The sequence below is a fragment of the Mauremys reevesii genome, linkage group 12 (assembly GCF_016161935.1).
Source record: "Mauremys reevesii isolate NIE-2019 linkage group 12, ASM1616193v1, whole genome shotgun sequence".
In the NCBI taxonomy this organism is placed as follows: Eukaryota; Metazoa; Chordata; order Testudines; family Geoemydidae; genus Mauremys; species Mauremys reevesii.
Window position 1 is genome coordinate 32,537,002 of NC_052634.1, and position 26,286 is coordinate 32,563,287.

The 26,286-nt window shown below is 55.2% G+C and overlaps 2 non-coding genes and 1 pseudogene across 2 annotated transcripts; 1 reads left to right on the top strand and 2 right to left on the bottom strand.

The window, feature by feature from the left end:
* The window catches only part of LOC120375680, a 1,085,709-nt pseudogene that overhangs the window by 738,273 nt on the left and 321,150 nt on the right, over positions 1-26,286 (top strand).
* On the bottom strand, positions 671-742 carry TRNAR-UCU. Its single transcript has one exon. It is a non-coding gene; the product is annotated as a tRNA-Arg (tRNA).
* On the bottom strand, positions 21,743-21,815 carry TRNAV-AAC. The gene has a single exon. It is a non-coding gene; the product is annotated as a tRNA-Val (tRNA).

The following is a 26,286-nucleotide window of genomic DNA, read 5'->3' on the forward strand; positions in this document are numbered from 1 at the left end:
CACAACCCTCCGGCAGCAGCTCCTAGGTGGGCCGTGCCAGGGGGTCTCCGTGCGCCGCTGCCTGCAGGTGCTGCCCCCAGAGCTCCCATTGGCTGCAGTTCCTGGCCAATGGGAGCTGCAAAGTTGGTACTCGGGGCAGAGGAAGTGAATGGAGACACTACCCCCACCCCAGGGGATGCTGGGACATGCCGGCCATTTCTGGGAGCGGCACGGAGGGACGGAGGCAGAGTGGGCAGGGAGCCACCTCAGTGCTGCTGGCACATCTCTGCACACCCATTGGGAGAGGGGAGCAGAGGGCCTCCATGTGCTGCCTGGGGTAGGGGCAGTGCACAGAGCTGCCTCCCCTCCCGGGTCTATTACAGGAGTGGGTGGGTGGGGTCTTTTGGCCTGCAAGGTGCAGCAGGTTTGACTAGATGATCACACTGGTCCCTTCTGACCTTAAAGGCTCTGAGTCTAAAAGGGAGAGGGAAGTAAAAAATGTTTTTTAAAAAAATAAACCAAACATTGTAATACCAGGATAACTCAAACAGCTCATTGTATAGTCCCACCCCTTTTTTCCTTCATTGTGTGTTGAATGACCTGCAGGCCATTGATTCTCTCGTTCCATTGATAAACTGATACAATGTGACTGAAATTAAACCAATTCCCAGCAGAGAAAACATCACATCACTGCATTGGCTGGGAATCGAACCCAGGTCAACTGCTTAGAAGGCAGCTATGCCCACCACTATACCACCAATGCATCCGACAAAAGTGCCACTTATGCTTGCCCAATGAGGCTAGATCGGCATTGAGGTGCTTTTCTGCCTGTTAAAATGTATTGGATTCTCATCACTACAAAAAAACACCTCCATCTTCACCTGGGTTTGAATCATCAGCCTTTCAATTAGCCACCAAAGTTGTTAACCACAGGGGTTGTCTACACTATGGGATTATTCCGATTTTACAGAAATTGTTTTTTGGAAACAGATTGTATAAAGTCGTGTGCACCCGGCCACACTAAGCACATTAATTTGGCGGTGTGAGTCCATGTACTGAGGCTAGCATCTATTTCCAGAGCGTTGCACTGTAGGTAGCTATCCCATAGCTATCCCATAGTTCCCGCAGTCTCCCCTCCCATTGGAATTCTGGGTTGAGATCCCAATGCTGGATGGGGCAAAAACAGTGTCGTGGGTGATTCTGGGTAAATGTCATCAGTCAATCCTTCCTCCATGAAAGAAACGGCAGACAATCATTTCACGCCCTTTTCCCTGGATTGCCCGGGCAGACGCCATAGCACGCCAACCATGGAGCCCGTTCAGCCTTTTTTCACTGTCACCGTATGTCTACTGGATGGTGCTGACAGACGCAGTACTGCAGCGCTACACAGCAGTATCCCCTTGCCTTTTGCAAGTTAGCAGAGATGGTTACCAGCCATACCATCCCATCTGCTGCTTTGCAAGATGACAATGACAGTTGAAAGTTATACTGTACCGTTTGCTGCTGTCATGGGTGCTCCTGGCTTGCCTTGGTGAGGTCAGCCGGGGGTGCATGGACAAAAATGGGAATGACTCCCCAGGTCATTCCCTCTTTAAGTTTTGTCTAAAGGGAGAGTCAGTCCTGTCTAGACTATCAGGCAAGCCTACAAAAGAACCAGAGAGGCAAACGGCCACTCCCGGTCAGAGCCCCAGACATCCCACAGAAATAATGAGCTGCATGCCATTCTAGGGGGTGCCCCTGCAACAACCCCACCCATTGCTTCCCTCCTCCCCCACCCCTCCTGGGCTACCGTGGTAGTTATCCCCATATTTGTGTGATGAAGTAATAAAGAATGCATGAATTTGAAACAACACTGACTTTATTGCCTCTGCAAGTAGAGCTCAAAGGGGGGAGGGGAGGGCAGTCTCCAGCTGCTATGATATTCCAGGCAGGACTGAATCTCCATTAGACAAAGCTTAAAGAAGAGAATGACCTGGGAGTCATTCCCATTTTTGCCCAGGCGCCCTCGGGCGACCTCACCGAGGCCAGCCAGGAGCACTCACAGGACGACGATGACAGATACCAGTCTTACTGTACCATCTGCCGTCGGGAAGGGAAGGGGATGCTGCTGTGTAGCGCTGCAGCACCGTGTCTGACAGCAGCATCCAGTAGACATACAGTGACATTGAAAAAAGGCGAGAAATGATTTTTTTCCCCTTTGCTTTCACCGGGGGGGGGGGGGGGAGATGACGACGACATATACCCTGAACCACCCGCAACAATGTTTTTGACCCTTTAGGCTTTGGGAACTTAGCCAAGAATTCAAATGGTTTTCGGAGAGTGCGGGAACTGTGGGATAGCTACAGACGTCAGTCGCCCCTCCCTCCGTGAGCATCCATTTCATTCTGTGGCTTTCTGGTACGCTTGTCTCAGCTCCTTAAGTTTCAGCACTGTATTGAGTCCCTGCTGTGGCCTCTGACTATCATGGCCTTGGAGATTTTTTCAAATGCTTTGGCATTTTGTCTTTGTAACGGAGTTCTGATAGAACAGATTCATCTCCCCATACAGAAATCAGCTTCCGTATCTCCCCTACGGTCCATGCTGGAGCTCTTTTTTGATTCTGGGACTGCATGGTCACCTGTGCTGATCTGCGCTCCACGCTGGGCAAACAGGAAATTAAATTCAAAAGTTCGTAGGGCTTTTCCTGTCAACCTGGCCAGTGCATCCGAGTTCAGATTGCTGTCCAGAGCGGTCACAATGGTGCACTGTGGGATAGCGCCCGGATGCCAATACCGTCAAATTGTGGCCACACTAACCCTAATCCGACATGGCAATACTGATTTCAGCGCTACTCCCTTCGTCGGGGAGGAGTACAGATAGCGGTATTAAGAGCCCTTTATATGGATATAAAGGGCTTCGTTGTGTGGATGGGTGCAGGGTTAATGCGATTTAACGCTGCTAAATTCGATATAAACTCGTAGTGTTGAATGAGGCTAATCATCTAATGGAACAAGCTCCGCAAGGGATGTGGTTAATTCCCCATCATTGCCCTGTGTAAATGAAGACCGCAGCTCTTGCTGCAAGACACCTGGTGTGTGGGTGTCCCTGTTCCCCCTTCAGAACCTCTGGTACATGGTGCTTCCCTCCTCCCAGTTCAAGATCCCCATCATGTGGGTGCTCCCATCCAGGATCTCTGGCGGGTGTCTCTGTCCCCCACTCCATGAACTAGCTCCGCTCCAGTGTGTGGTTTCCCCTGCCTGCCCCGATCCGGGATCTGTGGGTGTCTCTATCCCCCACCCCATGAACTAGCTCCAGTGTATGGTTTCCCCTGCCTGCCCCCATCCGGGATCTGTGGGTGTCTCTGTTCCCCTTTTCAAGATCCGTGTCGCTTGGGTGCATCCCTCCCCCCATGTCAGAATCCCCAGTGTGTGGGTGCTCCCATCCCCCCATCCAGGCTCTGCGGGGGGTGTCTGTATAAAAAGAGACCGTGTCTCACTGTCTTGCCCAGGCTATGCTGCAGGGGCTACTCACAGGCATGGCCCCACTACTAAACAGCATGGGAGTTTTCACCTGCTCCATTTCCAACCTGGGCTGGTTCATCCCTCCTTAGGCAACCTGGGGACCCCAAGTTTCCCCGGGATCACCATATTGATGCCAAGCTTAGTGCGGACACCTGATCGGCACAGCCCCCTGCAGCCCAGAACTCATGAGCTCAAACGATCTGCCGGCCTTAGCCTCTGGGATCACAGGCACCAGCCATGGGGCCCAGCTTATTTTGCTGCCTGGCAGCTGGAGCTTTAAACTCTGCTTGTGAGCTCTGTGCCTGGGCCAGACGGGGACAGCCTGGAACTGGGAAATGCTCCTGGTTCCCCCGCCCCCCGTCCCATGTCGAGCTGCAGGCGCCGCTGTCCTGCCAGGTAAGATCCCGGATGTTTCGGTGCCCCCATCCCCCACCCAGGTGTCCGGGTACCTCTGCCCCCCATACAGAATCCTGGATGTGTGGGTGTCCGTCCCTCTGCAGAGGATCCCGGAGTGTGGATGCCCTTGTCCCTCTCTAGAAGATCCTGGTTGTGTGGGTGCCACTCTCCCCCCCAGCAGATCTCTGGTGGGTGGGTCCCCAGGGTGTGAGCGCTCCCATCCCCCGATACAGGCTGGGGACGGGGTATAACTGGCTCTCCCTGTCCTGCCCAGGCGGTGCTACAGCAGCTGTTCACAGGGGCAGCAACCCCACTGTCACCCTGCAGCTTTACCCTGCTCCAGGGGTGACCTGCTTCACCCTCCTGTGGGAGCCCGGGGACCCCGAACTTCCCAGAGTCACCTGATTGATGCCGAGCTTAGCACAGACACCGGCTCAGCATGGCAGGGAGCTGCCCTGAGCCCTGACAACCAGCTTCCCTCCGCCTCCTGCTGCACAGCGAGGATCCCAGTGAGAGGCTTCGTGCCCCACGTGTCCAGCCAGGGCCCTCCCAGCTCCAGCTTTCAACTCTGCTTGTGAGCTCCCCTCTCCGGCCACACGGGGGCAGCACTAACGGCATCATCTAAATTTGACCCTTCAGACCGCAGATTATAACCCAGTGGGCAGATTATAGCCCAGGAAGCCAAATCCTTCCCCAAACTGACAGCTGAAGCAGAAGATCCCCTTGGAAAGATCAGGAATTTTGCCTTTAAAAACAAGGAAAATGTGCATTGGTCTCTTCTGTCTACAGCGAGAGATTGAAGAAACTCAATTGATTTCATTGACTGGAGGTTAAGAGGGGATTTAGTCACTGATTTTAAATACACAGTTTTAAAAATTCCCAGAGGGGGGAATATCTGATTTTAAAGGGTTCTTTAATTCACCAGGCAAAGGTTGAACACGACCCCCTTGGTTTGCAGTCAATGTCACAAAACGCCAACTGGAAATTACCATTTTTTAACCATGAGGCTAATTATCTAGTGGAACAAGTTCTGCGCAGGAATTGGTTAAATCCCCATCACTGCCCTGTGTAAATGAAGACCGCAGCTCTTGCTGCAAGACACCTGGTGTGTGAGTGTCCCTGTTCCCCCTTCAGAATCTCTGGTACATGGTGCTTCCCTCCTCCCAGTTCAAGATCCCCATCATGTGGGTGCTCCCATCCAGGATCTCTGGTGGGTGTCTCTGTCCCCCACCCCACAAACTAGCTCCCATGTGTGGTTTCCCCTGCCTGCCCCCATCCAGGATCTGTGGGTGTCTCTGTTCCCCTTTTCAAGATCCATGTTGCTTGGGTGCGTCCCTCACCCCAAGTCAGAATCCCCAGTGTGTGGGTGCTCCCATCCCCCCCTCCAGGCTCTGCGGGGGGTGTCTGTATACAAAGAGACCGTGTCTCACTGTCTTGCCCAGGCTATGCTGCAGGGACTATTCACAGGTGTGATCCCACTACTGATCAGCATGGGAGTTTTGACCTGCTCCATTTCCCGACCTGGGCCGATTCACCCCTCCTTAGGCAACCTGGGGACCCCAAGCTTCCCCGGGGTCACCATATTGATGCTGAACTTAGTGTGGACACCCGATTGGCACAGCCCCCTGCAGCCCAGAACTCCTGAGCTCAAGTGATCCACCAGCCTCAGCCTCCCCAGGAGCTGGGATCACAGGCACCAGCCACGGAGCCCGGCTTGTTTTGTGGCCTGGCAGCTGGAGCTTTAAACTCTGCTTGTGAGCTCTGTGCCTTGGCCAGACGGGGACAGCCTGGAACTGGGAAATGCTCCTGCTCCCCCCGCCCCCGTCTCATGTCGAGCTGCAGGCGCCGCTGTCCTCCCAGGTAAGATCCCGGATGTTTTGGTGCCCCCCATCCCCCGTCCAGGAGCCCAGGTGTCCGGGTACCTCTGCCCCCCATACAGAATCCTGGATGTGTGGGTGTCCGTCCCTCTGCAGAGGATCCCGGAGTGTGGATGCCCTTGTCCCCCCCCTACAAGATCCTGAGTGTGTGGGTGCCACTCTCCCCCCCTAGAAGATCTCTGGTGGGTGGGTGCCCCTGTTCGCCCTTACAGCATCCCTGGTGCACGGGGGCCTCCCTCCGTCCCAACTCAGGGGCCCCAGGGTGTGAGCGCTCCCATCCCCCGATACAGGCTGGGGCGGGGGAGGGGTATAACTGGCTCTCCCTGTCCTGCCCAAGCGGTGCTACAGCAGCTGTTCACAGGGGCAGCAACCCCACTGTCAACCTGCAGCTTTAACCTGCTCCAGGGGTGACCCATGCGGGTCGGGAGTGAGGGGCACCAGCAGAGCTGAGAGTCTGGAGGTCAGGACTGGGATAGCAGGGGCTGCGGGACGGGAGTGAGGGGCACCGTCAGAGCCGGTTGACGCCTAGAGGGGCTGCGGGTCGGGAGTGAGGGGCACCAGCAGCGCAGTAACTGGGGAGCTCAGCGAGGAATCGAGGGGGCTGCGGGTCGGGAGTGAGGGGCACCAGCAGAGCTGTGAGTCTGGAGGTCAGGTCTGGGATAGTAGGGGCTGCGGGTCGGGAGTGAGGGGCACCGGCAGCGCAGTAACTGGGTAGCTCAGCGGGGAATCCAGGGGGATGCGGGTCGGGAGTGAGGGGCACCAGCAGAGCTGTGGGTGTGGAGATCAGGACTGGGATAGCAGGGGCTGCGGGTCGGGAGTGAGGGGCACCACTAGAGCTGAAGGGAACCCAGGGGTCTGTGGGTCAGGAGTGAGGGGCACCAGCAGAGCTGTGAGTCTGGAGGTCAGGACTGGGAAAGCAGAGGCTGCGGGTCGGGAGTGAGGGGCACCGGCAGCGCAGTAACTGGGGAGCTCAGCGAGGAATCCAGGGGGCTGCGGGTCGGGAGTGAGGGGCACCAGCAGAGCTGTGGGTGTGGAGATCAGGATTGGGATAGGAGGGGCTGCGGGTCGGGAGTGAGGGGCACCGGCAGCACAGTGACTGGGGAGCTCCGCGGGAAGCCCAGTTGCTGCAGGTCGGGAGTGAGGGGCACCAGCAGAGCTGTGGGTCTGGAGGTCAGGACTGGGATAGCAGGGGCTGCGGGTCGGGAGTGAGGGGCACCGGCAGAGCTGTGGGTCTGGAGGTCAGGACTAGGATAGCAGGGGCTGCGGGTCGGGAGTGAGGGGCACCGTCAGTGCTGGGGGGAACCCAGGGGGCTGCGGGTCGGGAGTGAGGGGCACCAGCAGAGCTGTGGGGCTGGAGGTCAGCACTGGGATACCATCCAGCCTGATGGTAAGCGATGCCCAGCTGAGCCCATGGCCAGTAGGTCTCCTGCTCCACCCACGGCCGGGCTGGGAGCCAGGACTCCTGGTTCTTCTCCCCAGCTGTGGCAGGGCAGTGCTGACTAGTGGTTAGAGTGGGGGTTGGGAGCCAGGGTATCCGGGTCCCACCGCTAGCTCTGGGAAGGGAGTGGGGGCCAGTCTTGTGCACCCCCTGGCTTGAAGTGGTTTCCATCCTGTGCAGGGTTTACAGGTTTGTTCACTGGCTCTCAGCACCTCCCACTGTACAAATTGTCCCAGTGCCGCTGGGTCTAGTGGTTAGAGCAGGGGAGGCCGGGAGCCAGGCAGGGGCGGTGGGTATAAGGGGCCCGGGGAGGCACCTGGCCTGTGCTCCACCCAGAGGCCCTGCTCCACTCGTCCTCTCCCCCGCAAGGCCCCATCCTCACTCCGCCCTTTCCCAAGCTCCATCCGGCCACAGGGGGCCGTGGGGAGAGGCCGGGGTGCAAACGGCAGTGAGGCCGGGGGGGGGGGCCTGGGGGTGGGGGCGAAGAGGCACAAGTGGCAGGGCGTCGGGGGAAGTGAGGTGAGAGGTGGGCGGGGGTCAGGGAGTGGAACAAAGGGGTCCTGAGGCGTGTGGGCGGGGCTGAAGGGGCGTGTGGGCGGGGCTGAAGGGGAGTGTGGCGGGGTGGAGGGGGTGGGGGCGGGGCTTTGGCAGGAGGAGGCTGAGTGGCAGCAGGCCTTGGGGCAGGGCCACAGTCCGGGCCCGCCCAGCCTCCCAAGTGGAGGAGTCCCAAGCTGCCCATGGAGCCAGGACTCCTGGGTTCGATTCCTGGCTCTCCCACAGACTCCCAATCTGAGCTGGTGCAGCCCATCTCGCCCTCCCTGGTGCCTCAGTTTCCCCCGTGTGAGACGGGTCCCAGTGTGAACGGCTGCAGCGCCGTGGAGAATCTCGTCCCTTCTCCTGGCGGCTCCTTGGGAGCCCTGGGGAAGCAGCCAACTGCTGCAGCCCCTGGCTCCCGTCTGGGCAGCCCGGGTGGGGTGGGATCTGGGCAATGGGAAGAAGGAATCCCCTTCCCCACCCCACCCCGGGGACATGGGGAGGCTGGTGCTGCGGGGGCAGGAGTCCTGCAGCCCTTGCAGGGGAGAAGGGCAGGTTCGGCTTGGCTGCTGATGGGGCGGGGTGGGGGCACTGCTGGACTGGGGCTCCCCCTGCGGGGTGGAGATGGAGCACGGCCTGCTGGGAGCGGACGTCTCCTCTGGATGGGGAGGTGACACTGGCCAAATTGTGGGAGCCCTGTCCCCGCCCCAGACAAGGGAGGGCCTCTCAGCCGTGCCGGCTCGTCTCTCTTTCACCAGGATCGGCCCAGCACCTGGCCTGGCCCAGACCCCTTCCTCAGCGCCAGCAGCTGCCCATTGTGGGGAGTGGAGCGGCCGGGGGTGGGGCCTCTGCCCCCGGGAGCAGGGCCGGGGCACTGGGGGCAGAGGCTGCGATGGGGGAGGTGGGTTGGAGAGATGTCGGGGTGAAGCTGGGACTCAGGGGAATGGGGCAGGCTGCAGGGAGGAAGTGTGGGGGCCACCGGAGGAGCTGGGGCTGGGAAGCTGCGGGGGACACAGCCGGGGGGGGTAGTGGTGACCCCGCAGGGGGGGCTGCTCAAGAGGCAGTGGGCTGGGGGGCAGGGCGGGAGCTCGGACAGGGGTGGGGGGGTCAGGCTATTGAGGGTCTCCCTGTGAATGGCACCAGACTGCAGGGAACCCCACGGCCGGCAGCCCCCCTGCTGGGGGGTCTGGTCAGTGCAGCCCCCCCCCGCTGCACCCTGCTGGGGGGACTAGTCACTGCAGCCCCCCCCGATGCACCCTGCTGGGGGCTCTGGTCACTGCAGCCCCCCCCGATGCACACTGCTGGGGGCTCTGGTAACTGCAGCCCCCCCCCGATGCAAACTGCTGGGGGCTCTGGTCACTGCAGTCCCCCCCCTCGCTGCACCCTGCTGGGGGCTCTGGTCACTGCAGCCCCCCCCGATGCACCCTGCTGGGGGCTCTGGTCACTGCAGCCCCCCCCCCCGATGCACACTGCTGGGGCTCTGGTCACTGCAGCCCCCGATGCACCCTGCTGGGGCTCGGGTCACTGCAGCCCTCCCCCCCCCCTGCACCCTGCTGGGGGCTCTGGTCACTGCAGCCCCCCCGATGCACCCTGCTGGGGGCTCTGGTCACTGCAGCCCCCACCCGATGCACCCTGCTGGGGGCTCTGGTCACTGCAGACCCCCCCGATGCACCCTGCTGGGGGCTCTGGTCACTACAGACCCCCCCGATGCACCCTGCTGGGGGCTCTGGTCACTGCAGACCCCCCCGATGCAACCTGCTGGGGCTCTGGTCACTGCAGACCCCCGATGCACCCTGCTGGGGGCTCTGGTCACTGCAGACCCCCCCGATGCAACCTGCTGGGGGCTCGGGTCACTGCAGCCCCCCCCCGCGATGCACCCTGCTGGGGGCTCTGCTCACTGCAGCCCCCCCCCCGATGCACACTGCTGGGGGCTCTGCTCACTGCAGACCCCCCCGATGCACCCTGCTGGGGGCTCTGGTCACTGCAGCTCCGCCCCCCGATGCACCCTGCTGGGGGCTCTGGTCACTGCAGCCCCCCCGATGCACCCTGCTGGGGGCTCTGGTCATTGCAGCCCCCGATGCACCCTGCTGGGGGCTCTGGACACTGCAGCCCCCCCCCGCTGCACCCTGCTGGGGGCTCTGGACACGGCAGCCCCCGATGCACCCTGCTGGGGCTCTGGTCACTGCAGCCCCCGATGCACCCTGCTGGGGCTCTGGTCACTGCAGCCCCGCGATGCACCCTGCTGGGGCTCTGCTCACTGCAGCCCCGATGCACACTGCTGGGGCTCTGCTCACTGCAGACCCCCGATGCACCCTGCTGGGGCTCTGGTCACTGCAGCTCCGCCCCGATGCACCCTGCTGGGGCTCTGGTCACTGCAGCCACCCCGATGCACCCTGCTGGGGCTCTGGTCACTGCAGCCCCCCCCGATGCACCCTGCTGGGGGCTCTGGACACTGCAGCCCCCCCCCCGCTGCACCCTGCTGGGGGCTCTGGACACTGCAGCCCCCGATGCACCCTGCTGGGGCTCTGGTCACTGCAGCCCCGATGCACCCTGCTGGGGCTCTGGTCACTGCAGCCCCGATGCACCCTGCTGGGGGCTCTGGTCACTGCAGCCCCCCCCGTTGCACCCTGCTGGGGGCTCTGGTCACTGCAGCCCCCCCCTCCGATGCACCCTGCTGGGGGCTCTGGTCACTGCAGCCCCCCCCCCCGCTGCACCCGCTGGGGGCTCTGGTCCCTGCAGCCCCCCCCCCGCTGCACCCTGCTGGGGGCTCTGCTCACTGCAGCCCCCAACCTCACCCTGGAACTGGGCGGGGGTGGGGGTGGGGAAGGTTTCTTCTCGCGCTCCCATTGGTCAGGGCTCTGCCTCCTCTTCCTATTGGCTGTCTCGGGAGAGGCGGAGTTTCCGAGAGGGCGTCACGTGGCCTTGAAGCGTTCGCGAGGCGGATCCTGAGCAGCCCAACCCCCCCCCCCGAGCTCCCCCTCCCCCACTGCCGCCCCTCCCCCTCCCTGCCCCGCCCCCAACCCCTGAGCTCCTCCCCACTGCCGCCCATCCCCTCCCTGCCCCGCCCCCAACCCCTGAGCTCCTCCCCACTGCCGCCCATCCCCTCCCTGCCCCGCCCCCAACCCCCGAGCTCCCCTCCCCACTGCCGCCCATCCCCTCCCTGCCCCGCCCCAACCCCTGAGCTCCCCTCCCCAGTGCCGCCCATCCTCCCTGCCCTGCCCCAACCCCCCTGAGCTCCCCTCCCCAGTGCCGCCCCTCCCCTCCCTGCCCTGCCCCAACCCCCCGAGCTCCCCTCCCCAGTGCCGCCCATCCCCTCTCTGCCCCGCCCCCAACCCCCTGAGCTTCCTCCCCACTGCCGCCCATCCCCTCCTCCCCGCCCCCAACCCCCTGAGCTCCTCCTCCCACTGCCGCCCATCCCCTCCCTGCCCCGCCCCCAACCCCTGAGCTCCTCCCCACTGCCGCCCTCCCCTCCCTGCCCCGCCCCAACCCCCGAGCTCCCCTCCCCAGTGCCGCCCATCCTCCTGCCCTGCCCCAACCCCCTGAGCTCCCCTCCCCAGTGCCGCCCATCCCCTCCCTGCCTCGCCCCAACCCCTGAGCTCCTCCCCAGTGCCGCCCTCCCCTCCCTGCCCTGCCCCCAACCCCCGAGCTCCCCTCCCCAGTGCCGCCCATCCCCTCTCTGCCCTGCCCCAACCCCCTGAGCTTCCTCCCCACTGCCGCCCATCCCCTCCTCCCCGCCCCAACCCCCCGAGCTCCCTCCCCAGTGCCGCCCATCCCCTCTCTGCCCCGCCCCAACCCCGAGCTCCTCCCCAAGTGCCGCCCATCCCCTCTCTGCCCCCTGCCCCCAACCCCTGAGCTCCCTCCCCAGCGCGCCCATCCCCTCTTCTGCCCCGGCCCAACACCCCGAGCTCCCCTCCCCAAGTGCCGCCCATCCCCTCTCTGCCCCGCCCCTAAACACCCCGAGCTCCCCTCGCCCAGTGCCGCCCAACCCCACTCTGCCCCTGCCCCCAACACCCCGAGCTCCTCCCCACTGCCGCCCATCCCCTCTCTGTCCCCACCCCAACCCCACCCCGTGGTCCCCTCCCCAGCGCCGCCCATCCCCTCTCTGCCCCTGCCCCAAACACCCCCGAGCTCCTCCCCAGTGCCGCCTCCCCTCTCTGACCCAGCCCCCAACACCCCCGAGCTCCCGATGCCGCCCATCCCCTCTTCTGCTCCCGCACTCAAACACCTCCCGAGCTCCCCTCCCCAGTGCCGCCCATCCCCGTCTCTGCCCCTACCCCCAAACACCCCTGAGCTCCCCTCCCCAGTGCCGCCCATCCCCTCTTCTGCCCCACCCCCAAACACCCCCGAGCTCCCCTCCCCAGCGCCGCCCATCCCCTCTCTGCCCCTGCCCCAAACACCCCCTGAGCTCCCCTCCCCAGTGCTGCCTCCCCTCTCTGACCCCGCCCCAAACACCCCCTGAGCTCCCCTCCCCAGTGCCGCCCATCCCCTCTTCTGCCCCGCCCCTAACACCCCCAGCTCCCCTCCCCAGTGCCGCCTCCCCTCTTCTGCCTCCGCCCCAAACACCCCAGGCTCCTCCCCAGTGCCGCCGTCTCCCTCTCTGCCCCTGCCCCAACACCCCGAGCTCCCCGATGCCACCCATCCCCTCTTCTGCTCCCGCACTCAAACACCCCCGAGATCCTCCCCAGCGCCGCCCATCCCCTCTCTGCCCCGCCCCAACCCCCGAGCTCCCCTTCTCCAGTGCCGCCCATCCCCTCTTCTGCCCCCACCCCAAAACACCCCTGAGCTCCCCTCCCCAGTGCCGCCCATCCCCTCTTCTTCCCCCAAACACCCCTGAGCTCCCCCTCCCCAGTGCCGCCATCCCGTCTCTGCCCCGTCCCCTAACACCCCCGAGCTCCCCTCCCCAGTGCCGCCCATCCCCTCTTCTGCCCCACCCCTAACACCCCCGAGCTCCCCTCACCCAGTGCCGCCATCCCCTCTTCTGCCCCACCCCCAAACACCCCAAGCTCCCCTCCCCAGTGCTGCCCATCCCCTCTTCTGCCCCCACCCCCAAACACCCCGAGCTCCCCTCCCCAGTGCCACCCACCCCTCTTCTTCCCCTAACACCCCTCCGAGCTCCCTCCCCAGTGCCGCCCAACCCCTCTCTGCCCCGCCCCAACACCTCCCGAGCTCCCTTTCCCAAGTGCCTCCCATCCCCTCTTCTGCCCCTGCCCCAACACCCCCGACCTCCCTTTCCCCTCTCTGCCCGCGGCCCCCAAACACCTCCTGAGCTCCCCTCCCCAGTGCCGCCCATCCCCTCTTCTGCCCCCGCCCCAACCACCCCCGAGCTCCCCTCCCCAGTGCCGCCCATCCCCTCTTCTGCCCCAGCCCCAAACACCCCGAGGCCCCTCCCCAGTGCCGCCCATCCCCTCTGCCCCGCCCCAAACACCCCGAGCTCCCCAATGCTGCCCATCCCCTCTTCTGCCCCTGCTCCAACACCCCGAGCTCCCCTCCCCAGTGCCGCCCATCCCCTCTCTACCCCCGCCCCAAACACACCCCGAGCTCCGCCTCCCCAGTGCCGCCCATCCCCTCTTCTGCCCCAGCCCCAAACACCCCGAGGTCCCCCTCCCCAGTGCCGCCCATCCCCTCTCTACCCCGCCCCAAACACACCCCGAGCTCCCTCCCCAGTGCCGCCCATCCCCTCTTCTGCCCCAGCCCCAAACACCCCGAGATCCCCTCCCCAGTGCCGCCCATCCCCTCTCTGCCCCGTGCCCAACCCCCGAGCTCCCCCTCCCGATGCCGCCCATCCCCTCTTCTGCCCCCTCCCCAACACCCCCAAGCTCCTCCCCAGTGCCGCCCATCCCCTCTCTGCCCCCGCCCCAAACACCCCGACACTGCTCCTGGTTTTGGGAGGGGAACAGGAGAAAGGACAAAAGAAGCAAGAGACGAAGAGAAAGGAGGGAGGGATGGATGGAGGAAAAGGTGAAACAAAAAGAACAAACCCTAATGTCCCCAGTGATTTTAAGGGACAAAATCCCAGGTGCGGAATAAAATTCTGCCTCCTTAAGCTCGTGTTTTCCATGCCTAGAATTCAACTGTCACCAGATGGATCAGACTGAACAGGTTTCAAACCTCAAGGAGGCTCTTACCTTCTAAACAGGGACGGCTGTTTTCTAGTAAAATCACTAAAAGGGAAGGAGAAAACTCGAAAGAGGTTCCTCCTGGCGCTCACATACGTGAACCCGAATACTCTCTCAGTCCTCAAAGAGAGACCTGGAGAAGGAGACTTGCTGAAGCAAAGCCACAGGGGTCTCTGAGGTTTCCCTGGCCCCTCACCCCTGTCCTGCCTGGCTGATGTCAGCATCTCTCTGTGAGGTCACCACCTCCCCAGCACCTTTGACCAATAGTCTGAGGTCCTGCAAAAGGCCTTTGTGATGTCACTGCCACACCCCTCCCTTGCTGGGCTAATGTCCTGCCCCTGCCCAGGCACTTTGGAGGTTTGAGCTACTCCCTGTGGATCACCCCACTGAAGGAGCGTTCGTTCTAGGCAGCAAGCCGGCTAGACAGGGAAACATCAGACGCTGCTCCCAATGCTACACTCAGTTTTTCAGAAATTAGTCGACTTTATGGCCAGAAGAGACCATTAGAGCATCTAATCTGACCCCCCTGCATATCACAGGCCTCCTGTATGACACAAGAGCTACTTTTGGGGCAAACACATTCCAGAAAGGCATCTAGTCTTCATGAAATGACATCAGGAGATGGTGAATCCACCACTTTCCTTGGTAGATTGTTCCTGTGGTGAATCATCCTCGCTGTTGAATATTTGTGCCTTAGTTGTAATATGAATTTGTCTCTTTTCACCTTCCAGCCACTGGGTCTTGTTATGCCTTTCTCTCCTAGATTCAAGAGCCCTTTAATACCCAATCTATTCTCTCCATGAAGGCCCTTGAACACTTCAATGAAGTCACCTTTCAATCTTCTTTTGATAAGCGAAACAGGTTGAGCTCACTAGAAGGCATTTTTCTCCATCCCTCAGAACATTTATTGGCTCTTTGGTCATCAGACTCCTGAACTGTAGCTGGATGTGGCTCTTGTTCTTCTGCACAACATAGCTCCTGGAGAAGAGGGATCTTCAAATGTACATTCCTATGATACCTTTGTTTAATTGATGAAAACATAAACTAGACAGTTAGAGGATTGGAACTGATTTCAGCTGATGGACAGCTTTGCTAGGTTTTTGTGCATTTGGACAGTGAAATGTTGAGTGTTTACATTCATATCAAGCACCCCCGTATAGTGGAGCTCCTGAACATAATGAAGAATGGAAATGAAAATGTTTTCCTTTTTTTAAAAAAGAAAGAAGGTTATAAGAGAACACTGGGGCTTGAATCAAGGATCACTTGATCTACCATCAAGCACTGTACCACTAAGCTATACCCCCATGACCATGGACTCATGATCTCCAAGACTTTAAAGGACAGACCCTGCTTCCTCGAGATCCTTTGCCATTCCCAGACCAGAAGTGGTTTTAAAAATGGGGTTTGATTAAACTTCTTAAATGTGGTGAACACCACAGCTTGCACACCCACCGATATAGCTTCTCCCACTGACATAGCTGCCACCTCTTGGGAAGTGGATTAACTACACCCACAGGAAAACTCTCTCCACTCAGCACAGAGCAGTGGTTCTCAAGCTGTGGGTCAGGACCCCAAAGTGGGTCATAACCCTGTTTTAATGGGGTCACCAAGGCTGGCATTAGACTTGTTGGTGCCTGGGGCTGAAGCCAAAAGTCTGAGCTCCACCACCCAGGGCTGAATCCCTCAAGCTCTGGTTTTGCCCTCCCCCAACTGGATAAGAGGGCACAGTGTGAAATGTTTGGGGACCACTGTTTTAGGATGACGTTCTCAATCACTTCTATGAAGTCCAATGAAAGCTATTCCTCACCCACCTACCCCTCCATCAGGACGGACTAGGTATGTTCTGCTGCCCTTCACTCATGCAGGAAGGATAATAACATTTCATTCCACTCAATCCTAAAGTGATTTGTAACCCGCCACCAGCCAAAACTGGTCATTCTGGGAAAGCGGCCCCATCATGCTGCATAGCTAGGCAGAGTAGGTGTGTCTGTGCAAACACCGTCTGTTCCTGAAGTCTTTCCCCCAGCTCCTCACTAGATGTGAAGGGGGAGCTCATTCAGCCTCTGCTTCCGCTTAGTATTTAAAAACTCCTTATTGTCCCTATCTCTGCTGACATTAGATTTCTCCTCCTGTCTTTTCCTTGATAGTTCTTATGAGGTGGCTGAGTGGTTAAGGTGATGGACTGCTAGTCCATTGTGCTCTGCATGCATGGGTACAAATCGCATCCTCATCGGATGCATTTAGTCATTACTCCTCCTTTGTAGACAACCATGTCCCTGTTTGGTATGATGTTGCTTCTTGCAAACAAAAACCTTCTCAGAAACTCAGAACTCTCTTGCTTTAAATAAAATGTCTAAATCCCAGATTTCTTAAAAAAAGAAAAATTCTCTAGTCCTGTATTTCTTAATTTATATCTCAAAAGGGAACATCCTCGTCATGTCCTCCAAACACCCTGGGACCAGCCCAAATTATTAAAATACCCTCAACCCGAGCAAGGCCAGAGCAGTGACCCAGAGCTAGTGTCTAGGCCAAGCTGTTCTGAAGGAGGCAACTCAAACATTTTCTCCCTGCTTCCCTTGGCAAGGTCTGACTGGGAGAAAAAAATTCCCCAAACTGAAAACCAGTACTAATCTGTTTGGGGACTTTGGTTTGAAAGTATTATTGTTATTATTCTCTTCTGAATCAGTTCAGTTGAGTCTTTGTCCTCCAGGTGTGTTTCCAGCTAAAACCACATTGAGGGTACTGGACCACTGACCTATCAGCTCTTAACACCCAAACTTTCAGTAATTCCGTTATCAGTGCCTGTGAGTGTAATTGAAACAGCCATACTGGGCTGGGCCAAAGGCCCATTTAGTTCTCTGACAGCTGCCAATACCAGGTGCTCCAAGAGGTACTCAACAAGGCACCACTTGGAGTTGAACCCAGGATCTCTTGTTTACAAGACACGTGCTTTAGCCAGCTAAGCCATGGTGCCTGCTTGTGGCTCAGGGACACTCTCTGCCCACACCGGACTCCCTGCCATCCCCACTGGGGCCTGAAAGCTTTGCTTGTGTTGGATTCTGCAAAGCAGAGGAGCAGGTGAGGTTTTCCTTGCAAGCTCTGTGTGTGTGTGTGTGAATCTTTGGCCAGGTCTGCACTACAAAGTTATTTCAGCATCATTATAATGCTCAGGTGTGTGAAAACACACAACGCTCCTCGATCAGCAGCTTTTGGCTGGTGCACACACTGCAATGCCACGTCTGGCGACAAAATAAAACCACCTCGACAAGAGGCCTAGAGCTTTGTGCCAAATTGTCAGTGTAAATGCTGCTGGTCATTATATCACCATAACTGGTCTCCACCAGTATCCCACCATGAACTCGCCTGCCCTGCATTCCTGCTACAGAGGCCGGACCTCTCTCCTTTCATAGCTCCAGAAAATTCTGACAGCTGAGCTGCTATCTACACCGGGATTAGGTTGATAGAACTGCATTGCCAGCCTAAGTAATGTAATTACACCAACCTAATTTCCTAGTGTAGACCTGTCCAAAGAATCGCACACACACCTTGGGAGCAAAACTTCACCTGCTCCTCTGCTTTACAGAAGCCAAACACGAGCAACACTTGTAAGGGCCCAGTGGGGATTGGCAGAGAGTCAGGTGTGAGCAAACATGCTGCTTTAAACAACAGTAGTTACCATGGCTTGGCTGGTTAAAACACCTGTTTTGTAAACAAGAGATCCTGGGTTCAACTCCCGGTGGTACCTTAAAGACTGGCTTTTGGAGCACCTGGTATTGGCTACTGTCAGAAGACAAGATTCAGAGCTAGATGAACCTATGGTTTAAATTACACTCGCAGGCACTGATAATGGCATTACTGAGAGTTAAGAGCTGATAAGTCAGTGTTCCAGCCTGTCACAGATGACCCCCCTCCCTCTGGGACAGGGGCAGGTCTGGGCTCTCACACTAAATGCTCATTGTGGCTGCCAGAACCTGTGGGCAGCTCATTTAGTTTGCACTGGGGGTTGAGTCCTGCTTCATGCACCATGTGTGAGAATGAAAATCCTAAACCGCCCTTTGAAATAACAGATGCAGCAGGACGTGTTATTGTCCCTGCCCCAAAGCACACAGACCAATGGAGAAATGCTGTCAAGTCCAGGGTAATACTCCACTGCCAGTTTATCGTTTTTGCTTGCTAAACTCCCTTCCAACCTTGAGGGCTCCCAGAGCCCAATATTGAGCTTGAGCTGAGATGTCTACAGTGCAAATTTACCACCCCATGGCCCTAGCCTGGGAGCCTGCACTGGCACAGGAAAGCCATGAGTGTTTCATTGCAGTATGGACATAGCCCCAACCCACTCAGCTTTGGAACCCCTGTCCCCTGCCTAGCAAGTGCTATTGAATTGAGGATGAGTCCCTCAATCGGGGTCTGCCAAGCCCAGTTGTGCTGCCCTCGGTTCACACAACAAGGATAACAACCCTTTATTTCTCCTGCCCCTATAACATGGAGACTGGGAATCCAACACCAGCCACCAGTGATCATTTCGGCAAGCAACCCAACATATTTCCAACATACTGTAAAATCCACATGCAGACTCATACACGAAACCTTGCAAGAAAATCTTCCTGAGGGGGTCTGAAGCACCTGCTGCTGGAGGGAAGGAGGGAGCTGTGGGTTGGGATTGAGGAGCAGCGTGAGGAGGGGGGGCCTGTGGATTGGGATTGAGGGGCACCGAGAATAGGAGGGGGCTGTGGGTTGGGACAGAGGAGAAGGGTGAAGAGGAGCAGGCTCTGGTTGGGAGTGAGGAGCAGTGAGCATAGGAGGGACTGAGGGTTGGGACTGAGGGGCACTGGGAAAAGAGGGGACATGGGTTTAGGCTGAAGAGCATCTTCATTTGGGGATCCAGCATGACAGGGGAAGGAAGCAGGTGATTCTAATTCCTTAGGGATATTCTGTGTGTTTGTGTGTGTCTGTGTGTGTGTGCAGGGAAGGAACATGCTCTATGCCCAGAGGCCTTTATTCCTCCAGGCTGCAAGGACAGAGGGGCTGTCAGGAAGTTGCCCCTTCAAACCACACACAAAAAGGCCCTTCTGAGGAAAGAGAAAATCCTGAAGAGAAAAAGTAACATCAAAGAGGACTCTAGGAAGACAGTGTAAGATCTTGGTGAGTAGTTTATCACCTGACCAGGGACTTGAACCCTGGACCTTCAGATTAAAAGTCTGATGCTCTGCCAACTGAAAGCAGCAAAGAGTCCTGTGGCACCTTATAAACTAACAGATGTTTTGAAGTATGAGCTTTCATGGGTGAATACCCACTTCAGCTAGCCAGGCTCATGAAGAAAAAGAGCAAGTTGGTGCAGAGGAGAAACTAGTAAAGAAAACAAGAGTGGGAAACAATATGGGAAACCTGCTGCTCTCTCTGGCCCGGTCAACACTGTGAGTTTATATCGAATTTAGCAGCGTTAAAGGGCATTAACCCTGCACCCGTCCACACAACGAAGCCCTTTATATCGATATAAAGGGCTCTTAATACTGATATCTGTACTCCTCCCCGACGAGGGGAGTAGCGCTGAAATCGGTATTGCCATGTCGGATTAGGGTTAGTGTGGCCGCAATTCGATGGTATTGGCCTCCAGGCGCCATCCCACAGTGCACCATTGTGACTGCTCTGGACAGCAATCTGAACTCGGATGCACTGTAAAATCGGAATAATCACGTAGTGTAGACATACCATGTGATTAACAACATTGGTGGCTAATTGAAAGGCTGATGGTTGAAACCCAAGTGAAGATGGAGGTGGTTTTTTTTAGTCATGAGGGTTTTTTTTAGTGATGAGAATCCAGTACATTTTAACAGGCAGAAAAATCTCTTCAACGCTGGTCTAACCTCATTAGGCAAGCATAAGTGACACTTTTGCCAGATGCATTGGTGGTATAGTGGTGAGCATAGCTACTTTCCAAGCTAGTTGACCTGGGTTCAATTCCCAGCTAATGTAATGATGTGATGTTTTCTCTGCTGGGAAGTGATTTAATTTCAGTCACATTGTATCAGTTTATCAATGGAATGAGAGAATCCATGTGCTGCAGGTCATTCAACACACAATGGAGGAAGAAAGGGGCAGGACTATACAATGAGCTGTTGGAGTTATCCTGATATTACAATGTTTGGTTTATTTTTTAAAAAACTTCCTTTACTTCCCTCTCCCTTTTAGACTCAGAGGCTTTAAGGTCAGAAGGGACCAGTGTGATCATCTAGTCCGACCTGCTGCACCTTGCAGGCCCAAAGACCCCACCCACCCACTCCTGTAATAGACCCGGGAGGGGAGGCAGCTCTGTGCTCTGCCCCTCCCCCAGGCAGCACATGGAGGCCCTCTGCTCCCCTCCCCCCAATGGGTGTGCAGAGATGTACCAGCAGCACTGAGGTGGCTCCCTGCCCACTCTGCCTCCGTCCCTCCGTGCCACTCTCAGAAATGGCCGGCATGTCCCAGCATCCCCTGGGGTGGGGGGAGTGTCTCCATTCACTGCCCCTGCCCCGAGTACCAACTCCACAGATCCCATTGGCCAGGAACTGCAGCCAATGGGAGCTCTGGGGGCAGCGCCTGCAGGCAGCGGCGCACGGAGACTCCCTGGCCCCGCCCACCTAGGAGCTGCCGCCAGAGGGTTGTGTGTACCACTCACTTTGGGAGCTGCAGTGCCCGGGGTAAGCGCCACCCCTTCTGCACCCCAATCCCCTCCCCCAGCGCAGAGCCAGCACCGTGCACCCAAATTTCCTCCCAGAGCTTTGCTTGTCTTCCTTTCACCCAGAACCGTCTTTCTTCTCCTGGGATGCAAGTAGCCATCCCTGGGAAGCCAGGAGGCAGGCACAGGATTCTGCCTCCCAGCAGCCAACTGCACCTCCCCAGGCTTTGCAGAACGACTGGTGGTGCTCTACTAACCCCACTTAGCCACTCTGAGACACTTAGCTTCTGCCCTGCCTTCCTCAGCTCGACTTTCCTCTTTTGCCCCATTCCCACCTCACTTCCTCCTTTGGCAAGTCACACAAAGGAGGCCAGCAGGAACAGCCGGCCGCCATAGGCCAATCTCCAAGGGCAGAGGAGACCAAGCCACAAGGCTTCAAAAGGTGACCGGCCCAGATCCTCTAGCTTTCCCCTGCTGATGCCAAGGCTTTTTCTCACCTCATTTCACCACCCTCTGCCATGCAGGGGTTGAGTTTATCGCAGGGGTTACCCAAAATTGGGCCAGCTAGTCAGCGAAGGGAGGACTAATGACCCACCAGAGTTTGGCAGAAAGCAGCACATTTATTATACTGACAGCTAAGCTCAAAAGAAGAAGTGGGGGGTGTCACACTCACACTTGCATACTCACGCTCCCTGGACAGGCACAGCACTGGGGATGTCAGGATTCGGCAAGGTAAGTGTCCCACAGCGCAGCTATGGATGGTGTGATGAAGGTAAATCTTCCTGAGGCACAATGAAATACAACGCAGAGAACCACTGGCCAGGCGGTCCGGGCAAAGGGCATTCACTGGAGGTACAAGCTTGTGAGCGCTCTCCTGAGCACATGGCCCCTTCCCCTTTTAAGGGCCTGCACCTCATGGCCTGTGACTAGAGATGACTTGACTGCATCTGGTTGGTCACACTCCACCTTGGGCAGTGTCCATGCTCTGGGTGTGTGATCGCTGCCTAATTAGCGTCCCAGACACCTTGTCTACCTGGGAGCTCTTCTGCTCTTCAACCAGCCCATTCATCCCACCAGCATTCCAGGAGGGAGCAGGAGGGGGAAAGCCACTTCAAAGGCATTCAGAGAGGGACAGGAGACAAAAGTGGGAGCAGGGGAAGTATAAGAGACCTTTTGAGCATAGAAATCACTGCTGCTCCTACAACAGCAAGGACAGGCCAGTAGGAGCTGGGAAAAACAAGCTAGCATGTTTCTGCCTGGTTTTGAACCAGGGACCTTTTGCATGTTAGGCAAACGTGATAACCACTACACTACAGAAACTCTGTCATAGGGAACTGCCTCTCCCTTCAGAAGAACATAAGAATGGCCATACTGGGTCAGACCAAAGGTCCATCCAACCCCGCATCCTATCTGCCAACAGTGGCCAATGCCTGGTGCCCCAGAGGGACTGAACCTAACAGGTAATGACCAAATGATCTCTCTTCTGCCATCCATCTCCACCCTCTGACAAACAGAAACTAGGGACACCATTCCTTACCCATCCTGGCTAATAGCCATTCATGGATTTAACCTCCATTCATTTATCTGCAAAAAGAAAGAGGAGTACTTGTGGCACCTTAGAGACTTACAAATTTATTTGAGCATAAGCTTTTGTGGGCTAAAACCCACTTCATCAGATGCATGCAGTGGAAAATGCAGCAGGAAGATATATACACAGAGAACATGAGAAAATGGGTGTTGCCATACACACTATAACAAGAGTGAGCAGTTAAGGTGAGCTATTATCAGCAGGAGAAAATAACCTTTTGTAGTGATTATTGGGATGGCCCATTTGCAACAGTTGACAGGAAGGTGTGAGTAACAGTAGGGGGACAAATAAACATGGGGAAATAGTTTGACTTTGTGTAATGACCCATCCACTCCCAGTCTTTATTCAAGCCTAATTTAATGGTGTCCACTTTGCAAATTAATTCCACTTCAGCAGTCTCTCGTGGGAGTCGGGTTTGAAGATTATTTGTTGTAATATTGCGACTTTTAGGTCTGTAAATGAGTGACCAGAGAAACTGAAGTGTTCTCCAACTGATTTTTGAATGTTATAATTCTTGACATGTGATTTATGTCCATTTATTCTTTTACGTAGCGACTGTCTGGTTTGGCCAATGTACATGGCAGAGGGGCATTACTGGCACATAATAGCATATATCACATTGGTAGATGTGCAGGTGAACGAGCCTCTGATAGTGTGGCCGATGTGATTAGGTCCTATGATGGTGTCCCCTGAATAGATATGTGGACAGAGTTGGCAACGGGCTTTGTTGCAAGGATAGGTTCCTGGGTTAGTGTTTTTTGTTGTGTGGTTGCTGGTAAGTATTTGCTTCAGGTTGGGGGGGCTGTCTGTAAGCAAGGACTGGCCTGTCTCCCAAGATCTGTGAGAGTGAGGGATCATCCTTCACGATGGGTTGTAGATCCTTGATGATGCACTGGAGAGGTTTCAGTTGGGGCTGAAGGTGACTGCTAGTGAACATAAGAACATAAGAAAGGCCGTGCAGGTCAGACCAAAGGTCCATCTAGCCCAGTATCTGTCTACCGACAGTGGCCAATGCCAGGTGCCCTGAGGGAGTGAACCTAACAGGCAATGATCAAGTGATCTCTCTCCTGCCATCCATCTCCATCCTCTGATGAACAGAGGCTAGGGACACCATTCTTACCCATCCTGGCTAATAGCCATTTATGGACTTAGCCACCATGAATTTATCCAGTCCCCTTTTAAACATTGTTATAGTCCTAGCCTTCACAACCTCCTCAGGTAAGGAGTTCCACAAGTTGACTGTGCGCTGCGTGAAGAAGAACTTCCTTTTATTTGTTTTAAACCTGCTGCCTATTAATTTCATTTGGTGACCCCTAGTTCTTGTATTATGGGAATAAGTAAATAACTTTTCCTTATCCACTTTCTCAACATCACTCATGATTTTATATACCTCTATCATGTCCCCCCTTAGTCTCCTCTTTTCCAAACTGAAGAGTCCTAGCCTCTTTAATCTTTCCTCATATGGGACCCTCTCTAAACCCCTAATCATTTTAGTTGCTCTTTTCTGAACCTTTTCTAGTGCTAGAATATCTTTTTGAGGTGAGGAGACCACATCTGTACACAGTATTCGAGATGTGGGCGTACCATGGATTTATATAAGGGCAATAATATATTCTCAGTCTTATTCTCTATCCCCTTTTTAATGATTCCTAACATCCTGTTTGCTTTTTTGACCACCTCTGCACACTGCGTGGACATCTTCAGAGAACTATCCACGATAACTCCAAGATCTTTTTCCTGACTCGTTGTAGCTAAATTAGCCCCCATCATGTTGTATGTATAGTTGGGGTTATTTTTTCCAATGTGCATTACTTTACATTTATCCACATTAAATTTCATTTGCCATTTTGTTGCCCAATCACTTAGTTTTGTGAGATCTTTTTGAAGTTCTTCACAATCTGCTTTGGTCTTAACTATCTTGAGTAGTTTAGTGTCATCTGCAAACTTTGCCACCTCACTGTTTACCCTTTCTCCAGATCATTTATGAATAAATTGAATAGGATTGGTCCTAGGACTGACCCTTGGGGAACACCACTAGTTACCCCTCTCCATTCTGAGAATTTACCATTAATTCCTACCCTTTGTTCCCTGTCCTTTAACCAGTTCTCAATCCATGAAAGAACCTTTCCTTTTATCCCATGACAGCTTAATTTACATAAGAGCCTTTGGTGAGGGACCTTGTCAAAGGCTTTCTGGAAATCTAAGTACACTATGTCCACCGGATCCCCCTTGTCCACATGTTTGTTGGCACCTTCAAAGAACTCTAATAGATTAGTAAGATACGATTTCCCTTTACAGAAACCATGTTGACTATTGCTCAAGAGTTTATGTTTTTCTATGTGTCTGACAATTTTATTCTTTACTATTGTTTCAACTAATTTGCCCGGTACCGACATTAGACTTACTGGTCTGTAATTGCCAGGATCACCCCTAGAGCCCTTTTTAAATATTGGCGTTACATTAGCTAACTTCCAGTCATTGGGTACCGAAGCCGATTTAAAGGACAGGTTACAAACCTTGGTTAATAGTTCCATAACTTCACAGTTGAGTTCTTTCAGAACTCTTGGGTGAATGCCATCTGGTCCCAGTGACTTGTTAATGTTGAGTTTATCAATTAATTCCAAAACCTCCTCTAGTGACACTTCAATCTGTGACAGTTCCTCAGATTTGTCACCTACAAAAGCCAGCTCAGGTTTGGGAATCTCCCTAACATCCTCAGCCGTGAAGACTGAAGCAAAGAATCCATTTAGTTTCTCCACAATGACTTTATCATCTTTAAGCGCTCCTTTTGTATTTTCATCGTCAAGGGCCCCACTGGTTGTTTAGCAGGCTTCCTGCTTCTGATGTACTTAAAAAACATTTTGTTATTACCTTTGGAGTTTTTGGCTAGCCGTTCTTCAAACTCCTCTTTGGCTTTTCTTATTACACTCTTGCACTTAAGTTGGCAGTGTTTGTGCTCCTTTCTATTTGCCTCACTGGGATTTGACTTCCACTTTTTAAAGGAAGTCTTTTTATCTCTCACTGCTTCTTTTACATGGTTGTTAAGCCACGGTGGCTCTTTTTTAGTTCTTTTACTGTTTTTCTTAATTTGGGGTATACATTGAAGTTGGGCCTCTATTATGGTGTCTTTAAAAGGGCCCACACGCAACTTGCAGGGATTTCACTTTAGTCACTGTACCTTTTAACTTTTGTCTAACTAACCCTCATTTTTGTATAGTTCCCCCTTTTGAAATTAAAGGCCACAGTGTTGGGCAGTTGAGATGTTCTTCCCACCACAGGGATGTTGAATGCTATTGTATTATGGTCACTATTTCCAAGTGGTCCTGCTATAGTTACCTCTTGGACCAGCTCCTGCGCTCCACTCAGGATTAAATCTAGAGTCGCCTCTCCCCTTGTGGGTTCCCGTACCAGCTGCTCCATGAAGCAGTCATTTAAAGTATCAAGAAATTTTATCTCTGCATTTCGTCCTGAAGTGAAATGTTCCCAGTCAATATGGGGATAATTGAAATCCCCCACTATTATTGGGTTCTTAATTTTGATAGCCTCTCTAATTTCCCTTAGCATTTCATCATCACTATTACTGTCCTGGTCAGGTGATCGATAATAGATCCCTACTGTTATATTTATACTAGAGCATGAAATTTCTATCCATAGAGACTCTATGGAACCTGTGGATTCGTTTAAGATTTTTACTTCATTTGAATCTACACTTTCTTTAACATATAGTGCCACTCCTCCCCCTGCACGGCCTGTTCTGTCCTTCCGATATATTTTGTACCCCGGAATGATTGTGTCCCATTGATTGGTCTCAGTCCACCAGGTTTCTGTGATGCCTATTATATCTATATCCTCCTTTATCACAAGGCACTCTAGTTCACCCATCTTATTATTTAGACTTCTGGCATTTGTGTACAAGCACTTTAAAAACTTGTCCCTGTTTATTAGCCTGCCTTTTTCTGATGTGCCAGATTCTTTTTTATGTGACTGTTTATCATCTGATCTGGCCCTTACATTATACTTCTCATTCCTCTGCTCCTGACAATAACCCGGAGATTCTCTATCATCAGACTCTCCCCTAAGAGAAGTCTGTGTCCGATCCACACGCTCCTCCGCAGCAGTCGGCTTTCCCCCATCTTCTAGTTTAAAAACTGCTCTACAACCTTTTTAATATTTAGTGCCAGCAGTCTGGATCCACTTTGGTTT